The sequence below is a fragment of the Stylophora pistillata genome, chromosome 5 (genome assembly GCF_964205215.1).
Source record: "Stylophora pistillata chromosome 5, jaStyPist1.2, whole genome shotgun sequence".
Classification (NCBI taxonomy): Eukaryota; Metazoa; Cnidaria; class Anthozoa; order Scleractinia; family Pocilloporidae; genus Stylophora; species Stylophora pistillata.
The window spans coordinates 28,609,286-28,626,302 of NC_142523.1; the positions used below are offsets into that span (position 1 = coordinate 28,609,286).

General features: G+C 36.3%; 2 long non-coding RNA genes across 2 annotated transcripts in view; one reads left to right on the top strand and one right to left on the bottom strand.

Moving 5' to 3' along the window:
- Positions 1–17,017, top strand: part of LOC148731271 (uncharacterized) — a 61,748-nt gene that overhangs the window by 40,167 nt on the left and 4,564 nt on the right. The window lies entirely within an intron of this gene.
- On the bottom strand, positions 14,400–14,890 carry LOC148731274 (uncharacterized). The gene is made up of 2 exons (XR_016001386.1): positions 14,569–14,890; positions 14,400–14,472 (listed from the first exon to the last, which is right to left on the bottom strand). It is a non-coding gene; the product is annotated as an uncharacterized LOC148731274 (long non-coding RNA).

The window sequence follows — 17,017 nt, forward strand, 5'->3', positions numbered from 1 at the left end:
CTTTTATAATCGTAACGGTGGCCAATTTACCATTTCAACTTTGTTGATATATTCAAATTATTTCGTTACCCCCATCGACCAACCCCTAACAGTTTCTTTAGAAACTATCAGCCTTTATTATCCAACTACACCTAGACGAGTAAAAATAACGCCATAGACGAGTACAAATTTCACGCGGTATTTGTACTCGTCTATTGTAGAGTACCGGTTAAACAGGTTTTCTCGCATCGCGCAAGGGAAGAATTGGATTGTAGTTACGAAAAAAAACAAATGGCTGACAATTTGAATCATGTTTCCGACGATGAAGAATCAGAATGGCTGGTAAATATAGATCCAAGTTCATTAGATGAATCGAACGAAGAAAAACAGCTTGACGACTAGAAAAGTTCTTCATTTAATGAAGAAAATAGAAACAGCAACAGAACAACGCGCCAATTTCGTTCCGCTTCGCATACTTCTGTCACACACTCCCCGTAAATAAATATCCGCGAAATTCGCCCGCACTGAAATAACACTTTGGCGTGTTGGATAGTAAATAACTTATTAGACGTTTTGTCGTTTAGTATCACTGAGTATTTTTATGAGCTGTGCCGTATTTTGACGAGCCCGTAGGGCTCGTCAAAATACAAATAACGAGTAAAATTACTCAGCGATACTACACAACACAACGTCTAATAAGATATATTTATTCATTTGAGTTAGACATGGTTGTCACAGCGTGACTTATGTCACGCAGTTATTCGATTTATAATTTTCTTTTGCAAGTGGTTTGAAATTTCTTAAATCGAAAAGTTGTAGGGAATATTTTACATGAAATCCAAAAAGTACGAATGAGAAGTTTCGTGTTCAGATAAAAATTCACATCCTTTTTGGACTTGTAATAAACTTGCTCACGAGTCGCGCTTATGAGCGCGCAGCGCGAGCCGAGCCGAGCGAGCTCGTGTGAGTCCTCCCACACCAGAACAATAACCCAAGCGAACGACTTTGAGAAAGTCTAGACTTGTAGCTACTTATGGGCAATTAGCAATAAGACGTCACAGTTAATTAATTAATTTCATCCGATGAAACTTAGGCCCTGTTTACAAGCGAGGAGGGTAACCCTTGTGCTAGGGCTACCCTAGCAGGCGGGTCAAAGATAGCCCGGGTTTACAAGCAAAATTTCACAGGTAGGGTTACCCTACCAACCGGGACAACTTACCTATGCTTGTTAACCGCACGCATTGTTATCAATGTTCAAAAGGTCTGGAAACAAGTAAAAAGCTGTCCCGGGTAGGGGAGTTATCCCCAGCAGAGCGAAAAAAAAAGAAGAAATGTGGGGCGTTAGGGTAACCCTAGGCCCTGTTTTCAAGCAGGTAGGGTAACCCTAGTGCTAGGGTTACCCTGGCAGGAGGGTTACCCTAACGCTCCCACATCTCTTCTTTTTTTCATCGACGTGTTTACAAGGCAGCTAGGGTTACCCTAGCACTAGGGTAACCCTAGCTGAGCGCTAGGTTTACCCTAGCGCTAGGGTAACCCTAGCGCTAGGGTAACCCTAGCGCTAGGGTAACCCTTGCTGCCTTGTAAACGCTCTGCTGGGGATAACTCGCCTAACCGGGACAGCTTTTTACTTGTTTCCAGACCCTTTGAACATTGATAACAATGCGTGCGGTTACGAGGCATTGGAGTATGATACTGCAATGATACTGAGCGAACTTTTTTATGCTTATTTGCATTTGATGCTTTCGACTCGCAGACTGTAACTGTCAGATTGTCAGATTTTGTATTTCCTCCCTTTGTTTCCGCCGTCCTTAAGGCAAATAGGGACTTTTAGCATCGACGGTTTTGTGGACGGCTACGGGAACCGGAAATGAAGTTAAACACTTCTGCGCACGCGCGATTATCGCCTTCGTTGTCCACCCGCCGTAGCGGGCTTCTCCAGTACGGGAAACAGAGTACTTTGACGTAGTACAGATTACGGGAGTTTTTGGCGAGTGTTTTTTTAAGCATTTCAATCGTTTTTTGCTTTTGCATCGAGAAAACTAACAACTTCCAACCTTAAATCATATGTTTAGGCAAGTTTGCTTAAGAATTGCTGCAACATTTGTGCGGCGTACTCGTTTTCCCACAGGTATTGATATGACCCTCGAATAGCGTCCCAAGTAAGTTTGGTTAGGTCGTTCTATTGTTATCGCTATTGTTTTCATTGAGAAAAGGCTGAAAGCTTAATTAATGAATGGGCTTATACGTAAATCTTGCTCTTTTCTCGTGAAGTTTTATAGTTTATGATCATTTCATTCAACAAAGGTCGGAAGGGTTAAATTTTAAAAGCTTATAATCTCTTCTAAAACTTGCGGATGATTTTCATCTCTAAGTAACAACAAAATGAAACCCAAATAAGTATTTAAGGATGCTGAGATGCGTTGCGAAACGTGAAAATGACTATATTTATAGAAGGATATCCTCCTTTTGTGTATTCGATTCTTTTACTGGCTACTTCCTGAAAGGATTTCATTTTAAAATCTTGCCATTTGAAATGAAACCGAAAACAACTATATAGCAGCATTGGCCGCATGCAATCTTTGACTGAATGCGTTATTGTACATTTGTTTCCAGTCAGTAACTCTTGGATGATGGGCGGCGTAAACAAAATCCACAACAACGTTTGTAGCTAGGCACAGATAAAGGTCGTTGTCCAAACCTGTGCATCATGCCGCTGTATCGACACGGGTATGTCAGCCTCTTCAACAGCATGCAAAGCGCCTCCATTCCTCCGACAACACTTCTTTGTTCCAAGATAAACTGGTCAGATCCCTAAAACCTCTGCCAGAAAAGGAAGTTCGTTTTTATGGAACCTAAACTCCGCCAAGCACTCGTCGTTTTGCATGTCGTCTAGATCAAAAAGTGGGTACTGCTCGTAAGGAAAATCTAACTTAGTTGACCTATTGAAATCATACAAGAGGAGATACTTCTCGTCTGAAATTAGACCATCATCGAATGCATAGAGTAACTGCTTTTTGGCCTCCTGTAGGGACATTTTTTTGCCTAGTTTATCGCTATGTTTTCAGCTTGTTTCACGCCGTAGTCACGAACTGTTGTAACTGCTAAACTGTTTTCATTTTCGCGCGCTCTCGCACGCACGGAGCCTGGTATTCCCAGTCCACACGCAGTCTAGGTCGCCGTAACCGTCCACAAAACCTTCGGTGCTAAAATTCCCAAATATCTATACCAAAAAATTTCTCTGTAACTGCCAGAAACCAGTTACAACTTGTAACACTCTTGATGAGAATGAACCAGCAACTGGTTGTACTGTTATTCCTTACATTCAGAGTGTTACGGAGCTAATCAAGAGAATTTTGAATAGCCACAACGTTAAAGTTTCTTAAAAACCCTTTCAGACCATGGGGCGTATTTTTGCGAAACCTAAGGACTCTGTCACGAGAGAACAACGAACTGACGTTATTTATTTTATTCCGTGCAATGACTGATCACGGGTGTATCGAACAGACCAGTTTGGTACACGTTTGAAAGAGCTTCCGATAGCGGTCTTTTGCGGAAAAGAAAATTCGGCTTCGTCGGAGCACATATGCCTAACTAATCGTACAATTGGGTGGGATAATTCTAAAATCATCACCACTAATTGCCGCTACCACCGGCGCCTTTGTTTGGAAGCTTGGCAGATCAACTTCGCCTACATTCCTTTAAATCGTGATGATGGTGGCTTACTACCTAACGCCTATTTACACCTCGTCAGAAAAAAAGGCCTTCAAGAAGAAAGCATATAAAAAGGCATCTTGTTACAGCGATTAGATCACCCCTGATGAAGGCACTATACAAGAGCGTCAAAATGTTGGGTCGATGAATTGTAATTTCCCAGTCATATTCATTAAATCTTTAAACGAGAGTAGCGTCAAACCATGTCTGATGGTCCAACTGGTTGCTGTGTGAACTTGAGTACATCTCAGTTTTGTTGCTTTTCTCGCTTTTGTTATCTTTTATCTCCATCTACCCTAGGTAACCCATGTTCTACCACGTTCACCTTCATCTACCCTACGTAACCCATGTTCTACCACGTTCACCCTCATCTACCCTAGGTAACCCATGTTCTACCACCTTTACCATCATCTATCCTAGGTGACCCATATTCTATCACGTTTATTCCCATCTTCCCTTGGTAACACATGTACCAGGCTTACCCCCATCTACCCTAGGTTAGCCATGTTCTACCACGTTTAACCCCATCTACCCTTGGTTAACCATGCTCTACCACGTTCAGCCTCATCTACCCTAGGTAACCCATGTTCTACCACGTTTACCCCCAACTAGGGTAGATGAAGGTAAACGGAGTAGAACATGGGTTACCTATGGTAGATTGGGATAAACGTGGTAGAAGATTTGTTACCTAGGGTAGATGGGGGAAGACGAGGGTAAACGCGGTAGAATATGGTTAGTCAAGGGTATATGGGGGTAAACGCAGTAGAACATAGGTAAATTAGGGTAGATGGGGGTTAATGCGGTAGAATAAAGGTAAATAATAGAAGAAGGTTACATAGGACATATCGTGCAACATACATGAATGTTATAATACTTTGCATTAACGTGAATTTGTTTTTGGGACATGATATGGACCTAACATAAACGCTTTACCGTTTTTCTGGAGAAATTGTGCTTTGAACGAATGCTGAATCTCTGGAAAGAAGTTGATATTGCAGGTAGAAGCTTGGTTTTCTTTCTCACAAGGCTCAGGATTTTGTTTGCGTTCTTTGCAAAGGAAAAGGACGCAGCAAACAATTCGCTATGGGCCTCCACTCCGACGTGTGAAGTGCCATGCACAGGAATACAGGTATCGATCTGTTTGTAATTTTTGGCTTTTCAGTGTATCTTTGCCAGCTATAAAGGCTTAAACGGGCCGCTTACCTCGATGCAAAGCAAAGAAAAAATGAAATGTTTTTTTTTTTACCCTAAATCTTATTATTTAGAGTAGTACACATGCAGACAGCAGTCGTTATAATGGCATCCCGCTGCGGCAAAAGTAGTATGAAAAGTGGGTGTCCTGGCACAGCTGCCATGTGTTTGCCCTCCTTACCCGCAAGTACCATAAAAATATACCTCTGTTGACCCCCAACTCGGCGATCGACGCTGCGGGCACGAAAATTTTAATTTTTCTGTTTGTCCTCAACAGTGGGTATTTCACAAGCTTGTTTCTGTTGAATTATACTGTGGTTTACTCTCGTTGGTGGTTAATACGGAAAGAAAGACTTAAAGGGTAAATCGCGTTATATATTATAAATATGGAACGCAAAAAAGTTATTTTTACTGGTTGTAAATTTTTGGTTACTGATACATTAAGGGTTAGAACCAATTCTAAAACTATGATATCCAAATTTACCTGTTGACGTTAACAGAATTATTTTAGAAGATTTAGATTCGGGTTTTACGAAATTGAATGGAAGAAATTATCGTCACGAACCGGGTTTTAAAGAATGCTTTTGCTTCTCCAGATAAAAGTGTTTGTGAAATTTATAATTGTAATCATGAATTATGCACTCATGGTAAAAGGAAACGTATTCGTTGGTCAGTGGTGTTACCCAAAAGATTGTCCTAGAAAATAGACCACATTCATAAATGGCTGCCGAGTTAACATTCTTTTGTTTAAATTTAAATTAGCCTTTCTGGCCTCGCTTGAGCTAATGTATTCTTTTAAATTTTTTACTGGAGAGCAAGGCCATTAGGGCTAATTTAAATTTAGACAAAAGAATATTAATCCGCTAGTCATTTATGAAAGTTGTCTATAATAATGCTGTTGCTGCTGCTCATAGATTAGTTTACAAATGTTTTAATGGTTTGATTCCAAAGGGAAGGAAAATTTATTTTAGAGATAAAGATCAGAGTAACTTGAGACTGGATAATTAAAAGATTTCTTCTGGAAAAGGATGCATAGAAAATCTTACAGCACAAATTGAATATGATAAATGGTTAAAAATTATATGTACATAGATTAGTTCATCCAGACCTAGTATATTCTGGCAAAGTTTGGGGATTCTCGATTTTTTCATATTACACACCGGGCGATATTTACAAACGGCCGGTCTTAAAACCTAAAATATAACTAATTTCGCTTAGAAAACTCAGTTATTGTTTCTTTTTATAAAAAAAATGGTATATTACGCATTATTGATAAATGACACCTTCCAATAAAAGCAATAATATGGCCAAAACAGAAAGCAATTCTTGTAAACTTCCACGGGCATCTTGGAAACCACCAAACGCTGGAACCTGGGCCGACCTTCATGTCGGTTCCAGGCCCTCATTCAACATTTTTATTAACGCCTTGTCCTTTTTATAAAAACAAAATGGTTTCGTATCCATGTTTTGTTAAATTAAAACGATACTTTGGTATTTTGTACGACTTTAGAAAAAGAATAAATACAATATTCAAGCCAGCCACCAAGATAGGTAACATATATATTGAATTATTTGACAAATTATGCGGGATTATGCGGAATTATGTGGAGAGTGGCCGATTATGCGGGTCTGCACCAGCGCATAATGCTAGAATCCCTGTTTAAAATTGTTTGTTGCTTAATTTAATGCCATACAGATGATATTGAGTCATATCTTGTATGTAATTAATTGACTACATAAGAACATTGAAAACTGATCATCATATAAATGATACTTGGTTAATGAAAAGTAAATGACATGTTTATATGGATGATACTCAATTAATGAACATTTTTAAGCTCTCATTTATACAGTACTCTCAGAACAGCTTTTCCAGACACATTATGCAGAGATAGTTCTTTTTGGAGCATGAGAGCATACAAAAGTAGCTATTTGCTGCTTATAAAGCAGTCAGCCTATAATGTAGTTCAAGTTTTGTGCTTCCACTTTTCAATTTGACTTCTTGGTCAGGCAGATCTAAGTATACCACTAGGAATAACGGTATATCAGTGAAATTACCCAAAGTACGTTTAGAATTTGGTAAAAGAGCTTCTATTACCAAGGAGCAAAGACTTTCAACAACCTGCCTGCTGAACTAAGGTCGTTAGATTCGAGACTGAAATTTAAGAACAAACTGCGAGATTATTTTAGTTAAAAATTTCGATCTAAACGTGGTTATAGGTATCCTTTTTCAGAGCATTTTATTTTATTGTATGCTTTTCTAAACCTTAACATCAATGATTATATCTTGTTAAGTTTTATTTTATTTATTTATTTATTATTTTGACAGGACCCCAAGGACAACAGTGTTACACACTGATGGGTTTTCAATCCTGTATAAAAATTCGTTATTATTATTATTATTATTATTTATAGAATGCATTAAAGCTCTTCAATGATTTAACATTAATTGTTGGACCAGTGAGAAAATCATTAAACTTTTTGCTGGATCTCATCAATGTTTTGTATGTTTTTTCCACTTCTCTCTCTTGTCTCATTCTCTGTTGTGGATAAAAAACACCACCTTCCACTTCAAGATTATAAACTGATATGCATTTGCAATTTTTTGTCCATTTTCACCAGCCACATTTGATCCAACTTTATTAGTATCAAAAACAAATGGATTAAATTCTTATGGTTTCTAATATATTTGGTTGTATTGAGAGCCCAAATGAACACACATGGCTTGTCTTGGTTTTCGTATTTCTGTGCAAGCTTATTACAAAACTTCCATCTGGATTTTGGCTGGGAATACTTTTCACAAGTCTTTCTTTCAAATAGTTCCAAGAGTTTGGTGTAAGCTAATTTTTCAAAAACATTTGTCCACTAGTTGAATTAAATATCATTTTGGAATGAATCTTGTAATAATGAATCTTTCTGGATGAACTCCATTAGCTCTGGAAATAACATGATCATATTCAAATGTTGCTGTGATTTGGATTTTTCCATTTGAACAAATTTGATCTGCAAATGATTCAAAGAAACCAACCCTGTGAAACAATTACATTAACTTGAGCTGCAGCTGTTGATGATTGAATAATTTTTCGACTTTTTACAAATCCTTTTATAATGGTATACTGCATTTGGCTGGAACATAACATTTCGTATTACATATTATTACAGTAGGCATTGATTCATCAGCATCATTTCTCATAATTATGTTGTACCTGCTTGAAATCAAATTTGTCTTTCTGTACAGTACCTGTATTTGTGTCTGGAAGCAAAGAATTGTTGTTCCAACATCTTTTGCATAAGAATTTTTGTATTCAACTAGATTGTTCAAATGCAAACTCCTGTTGATATCTGGTGATTGATTAAACTATGTGCTTCTTTGATTATTGCAATATTGTCTGAAGCAGAAAATTGTGCAGTATCTGCTCTTTTGCTGACATAAAAATCAATTTCAAAATGCACATTATACCAGTCATAACCATTAGGAATATTGATGTTGTTGACATTGACTTCAAATATTTTTGCTATTTCCCAACCTTTTCCTTGAATGACAGGTCTTTTTATCCCGGTACCTTTTTTACTGAACTTATCATAAATTTTTTCACCAACAACTTGTCCAATTTTTTCACCAAGTTTTCCAACACACTTTTCTGCAACCTTTGTTGAAGCCTTTTTCAAATAACCTGTGCTGTTTTTCTAGCTACTGCACTAATTGCTATTTTGGAAAATAAATCACTTAAACATTCACCAGTTTGATGAATGTTGTATGTTCCACTGTGTCTGTTTTTGGTATGTCTCTACATATATTATATACAATCAATCTTCTCTTTGTCAGAGATACAGTAATTAAGTTCCATTCAAATCGATCGGTCTGTCTTGTTCATCTGTGAAATACAAACTAATTGGTTGGGATTTTTTCATTCTTGATTCAACTGAAAATAGAAAACTGAGAGGAAGGTTGCTGATGTCAATTCTTAAAAGTGCATTTGAACTTATTCTATTGATAATGCTTTCAGAAAATACATTTGCTTTCAGTAAAAGAGCATCAATTTCCTTTGTAATATTTGGCAATTTATCTCCATAAGAAGTCACTGTGGGTATTTTCTAGTCAAAAGTAAGCAAAAATATTGAAATCACCTTCTCTGATATCTACTCAAAATTTGTCTTCAAGAGCAATCAAAACTCCGAATCTTTCTGCATATAGTTTGATATGAATCCCTGGTTCACTGTGTCAATTTGATTTCAAAATAGCATTAAAACACAGATCAAGATCTTGATAATCAAAAGTTCCTTCTGGAAAAGTGATTGTATTCCAAGTCGATCCATCATCAGCACTGTATTTTAATTTATTGTTGTTATACATTGTTGAAATATTGTACCAACTGTAGCTCATGCTGTGTGAATCAACAGCAATGCTATATTTTGCTCTTTCATCCAAAACAAAATCAGGAATACATGTAAGCTTGAATGTAAAATCGTGAGTGACAGAACCTTCAATTCCACCCATTTGAAGAACAGCTCATAAATGTTCTTTTCATTTACAATATGCCCATATTAATTCAAAAACTTTTTGATATAATTAACAATTACTCCACGAGCGCGCATTGGATATGAGATGATACTAGCCAACAAGGCGCGTAGCGCCGAGTTGGCTATAATCATCTCATATCCAACAAGTGCGACTGGAATTATTGTTTTATTAAAAAACAAAACCACCTCAAAATATTAGACAAATCTTCTCGACTTTACTTTGTACATGAAAGAAGAGACCGGATGTTACAACGTACAGATATAAGATTAGGGTATAATTTATTGGCTCATATACCAGAATGGCCAAGCCAATAAAAAGTCTTGAATTGCATTATCGAATGTTCCAGATTTTAATAATGAATATTATATCAATGAATATTGTTCATTGTATTCATTTTTATCAATTACTTTGAGTTTGATGAGATGGTCAAGCATTTGCTATGCTTCATTTCTGAGTTGAATATTATTGTGTCCTGCAAGTCTTGTACCTGTGAGAAGTTTCAATCTTTTGAATCAAATCTTTTGGTGTTGTATAGGATACTTTTGAATCAGCAAGAGATTGTTTTCCACTGCCTCTGTGATTTGTCATAGTTATTTCCATGCAATAGTACATTGAGATTATTGAATATAGCTTTAGCACTACACAAATTTCTTTTTTTCATAATCAAATCAATCAAACTCTTATCGGCTTTGAACCTTCATAAATAATCTGCCCACCTTTTTGTACTCATCAATAACCATCTCATTCATCAATCTTGGAACATTTATCATCAATTTACCATAATATTATTGTCCATTATCTATTTTATAAGCATTTCTTTTCTACTGTTTGTAACTCCCCATTCCTTTTCCTTTCTTGATTAACTTTCATCTCATTACCTTTTATAAATTAGAATATCTAATGAATCTCTGTAATTCTAATGTGATTCAATAATTGAATCATAAAACTCCAAAAGAGGAGAATCTTTTTTGTTTTTTGCTAATTCTTTCTTCAAATTTCCAATTTGTTGAGCAAAGATTCCAGATTCATCTTTAATCTTTTTAACATCTTCTGGAGTTGCACTTAATAATTGTGATGGAAGCTAGTGGAAAAGCTTCTTGAATTTCTCCTGATTTGGAAAATCAAAGGGTCACCGAGCACTTCGGTGTCTTGTGTAGACAACCCTTCATCAACATTATAAAAATTAATGTTAGAAGGTGGTGGTTCGATTTCTGGCAATATTTTAGGTACGGTAATTCTCTGTTTAAAGTAATAATGTCTCGGTTCATTTCTGTAATATCATTGATACTTTTCTTACTGCCAACTGATTTTCCTTTAATTCACCAAATGAATCAATCTGTCTGATTTTTCAGCAATTTACTTTTTCAGCTCTTTTCGACTTTCTATAACAGATTTGACAAACTGTCTACTTGCAAACTGTGATTCAATTATTTGATCATTATAATTTCTGACAGTTTGTTTGATTGCTTCTCTCATGTTTGTGGTTTTTGCTCACCTGTTTTCAGTGTGCTTTTTCAGTCTATTGTTATCCATATGATTAATTAGTTTATATTAACTGAGCGATTAACTATATAAAATGTGCTTATTTTAGTCTGACTATGAAAAGAAATCATGGAGGCGCGGTGGCCTCATGCTTGGTGCACTCAACTCCAGATCAAGTGGTCCCGGCCGGGACATTGTGTTGTGTTCTTAGGCAAGGCACTTTACTCTCACAGTGCCTCTCTTCACCCAGGTGTATAAATGGGTACTGGCAATTTAATGCTGGGGGTAACCCTGCGATGGACTGGCATCCCATCCAGGGGGGAGTAGAAATACTCCTAGTCTCTTCATGCTACAGAAACCGGAGTTAAGCACCGGCCTAATGGGCCACTAGGCTCGTGAACAGACTTTACCTAATATGAAAAGAAATCAAACAAAAACCAAGAGCCTTCAATGATTTCATAGGTGAAGAGTACAGAATACCGTACCTGTTTGTGATCAAAGTGGTTGCAGCAAAACAATTGTTCTGATGCATATGTGTTGGTTTATTATAATGATAAAATATATCTGTACACACCAAATCAGCACCAAGAAAAGATTGTTGATTTGCAAGAAATAATTATTGATAAAATCTATGTATTGTCTATTATTCTATTATTGAAGTTTATAATATTGCAAACATGTCTTTCTGAAATTTTCAAACACATCAGCCAACGACAACGCATCACTTTGCAGATACAAATTGTGATATTCGCCCGTATTTTTCAATTTCAATGTCTTTCAAACATTTTGAGCATATTCATATTCTTCATCTGTTATGTGCTCACCAATCAGAATTACTGTCAGTAAAATTCTTCTTTTGGTGGCAGCTGTGTTTCTTCAAATTTTTCAAAGCTGTCCATGTAGTCATAAGAATATAAACACCTTTTTGTTTCATAAGTTTGTATTAATTTTTTTCATCTTTCTTGAACTTTTGTCTTGTGTATTTGAAACTATCTTTGTAATTAAATTATCAACAAGCTTTACAAGAGAACTGCTCATAAACTGGAAACTGTCAAGAAACACCAAATTATTACTCAATGTGAAAGCCATTATATTTCTCCGTATTATTAATTTTGGAATGACGTCCAATGTAATTTGTTTTTTTCTTCAACCAACTTACCAATATTTTGCATAATGAGTTGAGAATCTGAACCTCTCAAATTATGGAAAATCACAGGAATCCTCATTTTTTTAAATATAGAGTTTGAGCTTCAAATTACAATCCTGATGCGCTCTTCCACTGAATTCTCCAGTAATATGATCATGATCTCTCACTCTGATGCATTGATGTGTGTATTTATTTTGTACAAATATTGTAAGTTTTAGCTTTCTTGAATTTCTTCATCACAGTCATTTCAAAGCTTTATTGAAAGGCTTATAAATCATATCTTTGCAATATTTTGTTTCTTCAAGAATTTGTTTCAAAAATTTCTCCACAGCATTCTCACTTCTAAAATACTGAACTGGTTTACTAAGCTTGTCATCATAACAACAAACTAGTTTATAAGCATAACCACAATCTGTATGCTTCTGATAAGGTTCTGTGTGTGGCCTCAAAATCAGCATAAATGCAAAATGGAAGTGGAATCCGTCTGTATAAACTTAAAGAAAACTTTTTCACCCTTTTCTGGCATTTTTATATTTTGCTTACCATTATTTTATTACAATACAATCTCCATAATTTATTATGTTTACTTAATATATCTTAATTCACTACTAAAACACTGTGGATAATACATGCAAAAGTATTTCCGCATTACGTATGCTTGGTTTGTGCCTCATCATCTTGTTGAAATCTTTTATCAATACATAATGGCTCTTGTTATCATAACTTATCAATTATAAGTAGGCTCATTTCATTCTCAAATATTTCGGTTATTTTCATAATTGTAATTTTTCAGTGAAACTTGAAAATCAACACCTGAGTAATCCAAATTATCAACAAACTATTTGTCTGTCTTTCTGATTCTTTGTGGATTAGTCTCTGCTGCCGATTGAGATGCCTCACATGGCACCATCTAAAACATTCATTATTTTCATTCTTCATATTATTTTATCAAACTCTTTGTAAGTACTGATTCACTTGGAATTTGCATATATGAAGACCCGTTCATTAGCCTTTATTTGACAATATTTATAAAATGTTGATCACCTCTATCTATGGTCCATCCAGATTCTTTAGAAATCCAATTACCAATTCCATTAAGAAGTTCAGAGCTTGAACTTTTAAGATCCCTCTCAAGATCAGCCTCTGTCATTAATTAGAGCTTTTGAATATGAATTAAAAAATGCACTTTGAAATTCATCTTCACCACCCTTCATTTTCCAAATTGTAATTTTAAAGTCTCAACAAACTTAAGACCTTTCATTTCCAATAATTGACTCCTTATCATATGAAAAATCGCTTTCCTTGTTTCTTTCAACTGTTTCAGAGCATTATTATTACTACTAATACTGCTTTTAAATGATTTAGTAAATTCCCTTAGTGCCATATCCTTTATTGTAATATTAGTTCTTGGTGTTGGAACTAACATTTTTAATAGTTCTAAGGTTTTGGAATAGGAGGTACCATAATCTTTTTGTCATTTTCTTGAACCATTTGTTTAAAAGATTTTTGTGCTCTTGGCATTGGAATTGGTTTTACTTTTAATTCAACCAATCTTTTGTCCTGTTTTAAAATCAATCAATTAAATGAGATTTTTGAATTTTTTTTCAAATCTATATTTTTCAGATACCTCATCGCTATGCTATTTAAACAATAGAGTGTTTCTGTCGAGGAACTATCGCCTGATAGTTGCTCCGCGGAAATTTGATGTTCTTAAAACAAATATATGCACGAGAAGCGATGCTTCGAGGGAAAATCTGCTAGTTTTAAGAACATTAAATTTCCAAGGGGCAACTATCAGACCTAGACTTCCGAGACATAAACACTCTATTGTTTTTATCGTTCACCACTAAATTTTCTTCCGCACCTACAGCTCGTCACAAATGTCAATAATTCGCAACCGCACATTGGCTAAATAATACGTTATACCTGTCAGAGTTGAAACGTCACTGTTTTTCCGATCTGCCTAACTTCGCGGACGTCAAACTATTCAAAACTTTTCACGGATGAGTACTATTAATCCAGGTATTTTCCGCGGACGGGCACTATCCATCCGGGTATTTTCCGCAGGCGGGCAGTATGGGCAGATAGTGTCTCTCCACGGATGAACGCTATCGCGTCACGTGATCGATTTAAACACATAAGAACCGGAGAAATTTTAGTGGTAAACTATAATGTTAGATAAAATTTTTTCATTCAAAGTCTCCGCCATACTCATTTCTGCTTTCTGTACGTCATTTACCGGTACATTTGAAACTTTTCCTTAAATACCCAAATCCCAAGGTCAACCACAAAACTCCTGTCGCGTTCCCGATGCCGCAGACACGTGGTGTTGTGCACCGGAGTTCGCCAGTATAACCAGTGTTGAACTTTAGACAAGCAGCAGCATCAAACTCTTTATTCACTTAAGCTGGCAGTCTTTGTACAGCACAGGCGGTAAAAACTATAGAACGGATACATGAAGGTTCGAGATAAGGAAAACCGAAAGACTACGAAACTAGAAATGATAAAAATGAGGAATATTACAAGCGTAACTTACATCGGATCTTGACTCCGGGGTAGAGAACTCCTAAACTTCGTTCGGCTCCGAAATGCTTTGGCTACAGTGACTCCTCGCAACTGAGCTACTTGCTTATAGAAGGCGAATTTAGTTCTTACACTTTGACGTACGGGAAATAGAAATGAACAGAGCTTTATGTAGCTAAGCTTTGAGCGGATATTCGCTAGTCACGGAACAGAAATCAAACAAAGCGCGCTAACAAATTAAATAGAAAGTCATTGAAAGTTTCTTAGTGTCTTTGTGCTAAAAACGGAAGAGTTACATAAGTAAAAAAGATTAGAGTTCGTATCCGTAAACGTGACAACTCCCAAGATCACGATACCACCGTATCAAACATCAGCAAGAGTAAACCATTGCATTGTTCAACACAAACAATTATATAAAATAGGCACTAAGTTGAGGCTAAACAAAAAAATTAAATTTTTCGCGCTCGCAGCGTCGATCGTCGAGTTGGGGATCAACGGAGCTATATTTGGGAGCAACTTCAGAAAACCCGACCACTTTTGAACGTTAACAAATCCAAGAAAAAACCGAAGTCGAAAAATAATTCAAAGAGAGGGCAGTTAAAGTAGTGCTACCACAGTCCGGTTCTCCCGAAGTCGAAGAATAATTTAAAAAGAGGGCAGTTAAACTAGTGCTTCCGCAGTCCCGTGCTCTCGTAGTCGAAGAACAATTAAGAGAGGTCAGTTAAACTAGTGCTCCCACAGTCTCGCGCTCTCGACGAGAAAGAATAATTAAAGATAGGGCAGTTAAACCAGTGCTCCCGCAATCCCGCACTCCCGAGTTAAGGACGAAGATCATATAATTGTTTGAATCTGTGTGTTCACTCGCTAGCGAAGTTGAAATCCGCAGGGTTTTCCGACCTGAATTACGCTTGAAGAACAAAGAATTAAGATATGACTTTTAATTGAAATTTGAATTACGGTTGACTGAAGAACGAAGAACATATATTTGAATGTGTGGGTTCTATTTAACTTGGTGACTACCGTAAGGGACTGCGGGAGCAGCTATTTAGAGACGCATATTAAGTGGCCGGGTATTCTGAGTTCGGGTATTTTTTTGGTAGTTTGGGGATAAGAAGGGGAAAACATGGCAACTGTGCCAGGACACCCATTTTCATAATACTAGCAAACGTTCTATCTGTAATTTTTTACCGAATTTTTGAAATACCAAAAATTTTGTAATAGAATTTGACGCCATTTTTAGATTTACATTTCTAGGAAACGGCTTACGTCCTCCGCGGGCACTTGGGCACTCTATTTGGCGATAAAAAACAAGACTGTTGCGCAGTAAGGGTGAATCCGACCCAATATAGATGAAAATTGTAGCACAGTTGTTGTTGTTTTATTTTTTCCATCTTCAGGCTTATGGGGCTTGCGACGTAATTCTCAACAAATTTCAACCAATATACAGATAGACAAGCATTGTTATGAAACATTGAGACCTTTTATGTTGATTGCCAGATGATTTACCATAACTCTTGCTACCAAGTGTCGCATTTTAACATTTAGCGCCTGCCGTTTCTAGAAAGGAAAAAGTGAAAGCTGACCTTTGACTTAACTATGTAATTTTTCTCCCTTTTTAGACTGTCAAATTGATTTCCTATTTTTCGTCTGTTTGAGGGCGTTTAACATATCCTTTTCGTTTGGGAAAAGCGAGGTATTTGTTTTAAAGAATGCGTGTGTTTGGAAATTACAGAGGGATGAGACCAAATAAAGAATCACGAGGACTCGTTATTATACTATTATTGATAGCATGAATACTCATGAACTTCTGCTTTCTTGACGGAAGGACTTAGTAAATGTAAATGAAAAAAACTAAATCAGTAAACATGTTTGATCAGTTATTTTGATTCTATTTTCCCATACAACCTCGCTATCACTGCATTACATAGGGCTTTACTTTAATGTCGCTCTCCTAGTAATATTACAAGATGAGACAAAATAGATCTAGATTTAAGTACTTACCTTTAGCTGATTGGTGCAGATAAAACATGAAAGAAAAGGAAGAGTTAATGAAATTTTTTTTATATATATCTATATAATACCACTGAACTCTATAAGCTTTAGCGGTGAAATTGAAACTTTCTATATCATGCATGGGTAACAAAAATAAACATGTTTAAGAAAAATTTATTTGTAAGCCCTACCTTGTATGTTTGCCTTTTCGAGGTCAATTAACATAGTCAATCAAGGTAATGTTGATGGCTCTATAACTTTATATTTTATAATGGCTTTTTTTTCAAATTAATATACCAACGCTTGAGAAACTCAATATACTCGAGGAAATTCGTAGTATTCATTTACTGCATAACAATTGTTCGCGCTCTGAGAGTATATTACAGAATTTTATGTTCCAAGGTACCATTCATCGTTTCGTGTCTCCCATTGGACGCATTTGCAATTGATTTTGCCGAACTCTATGATAC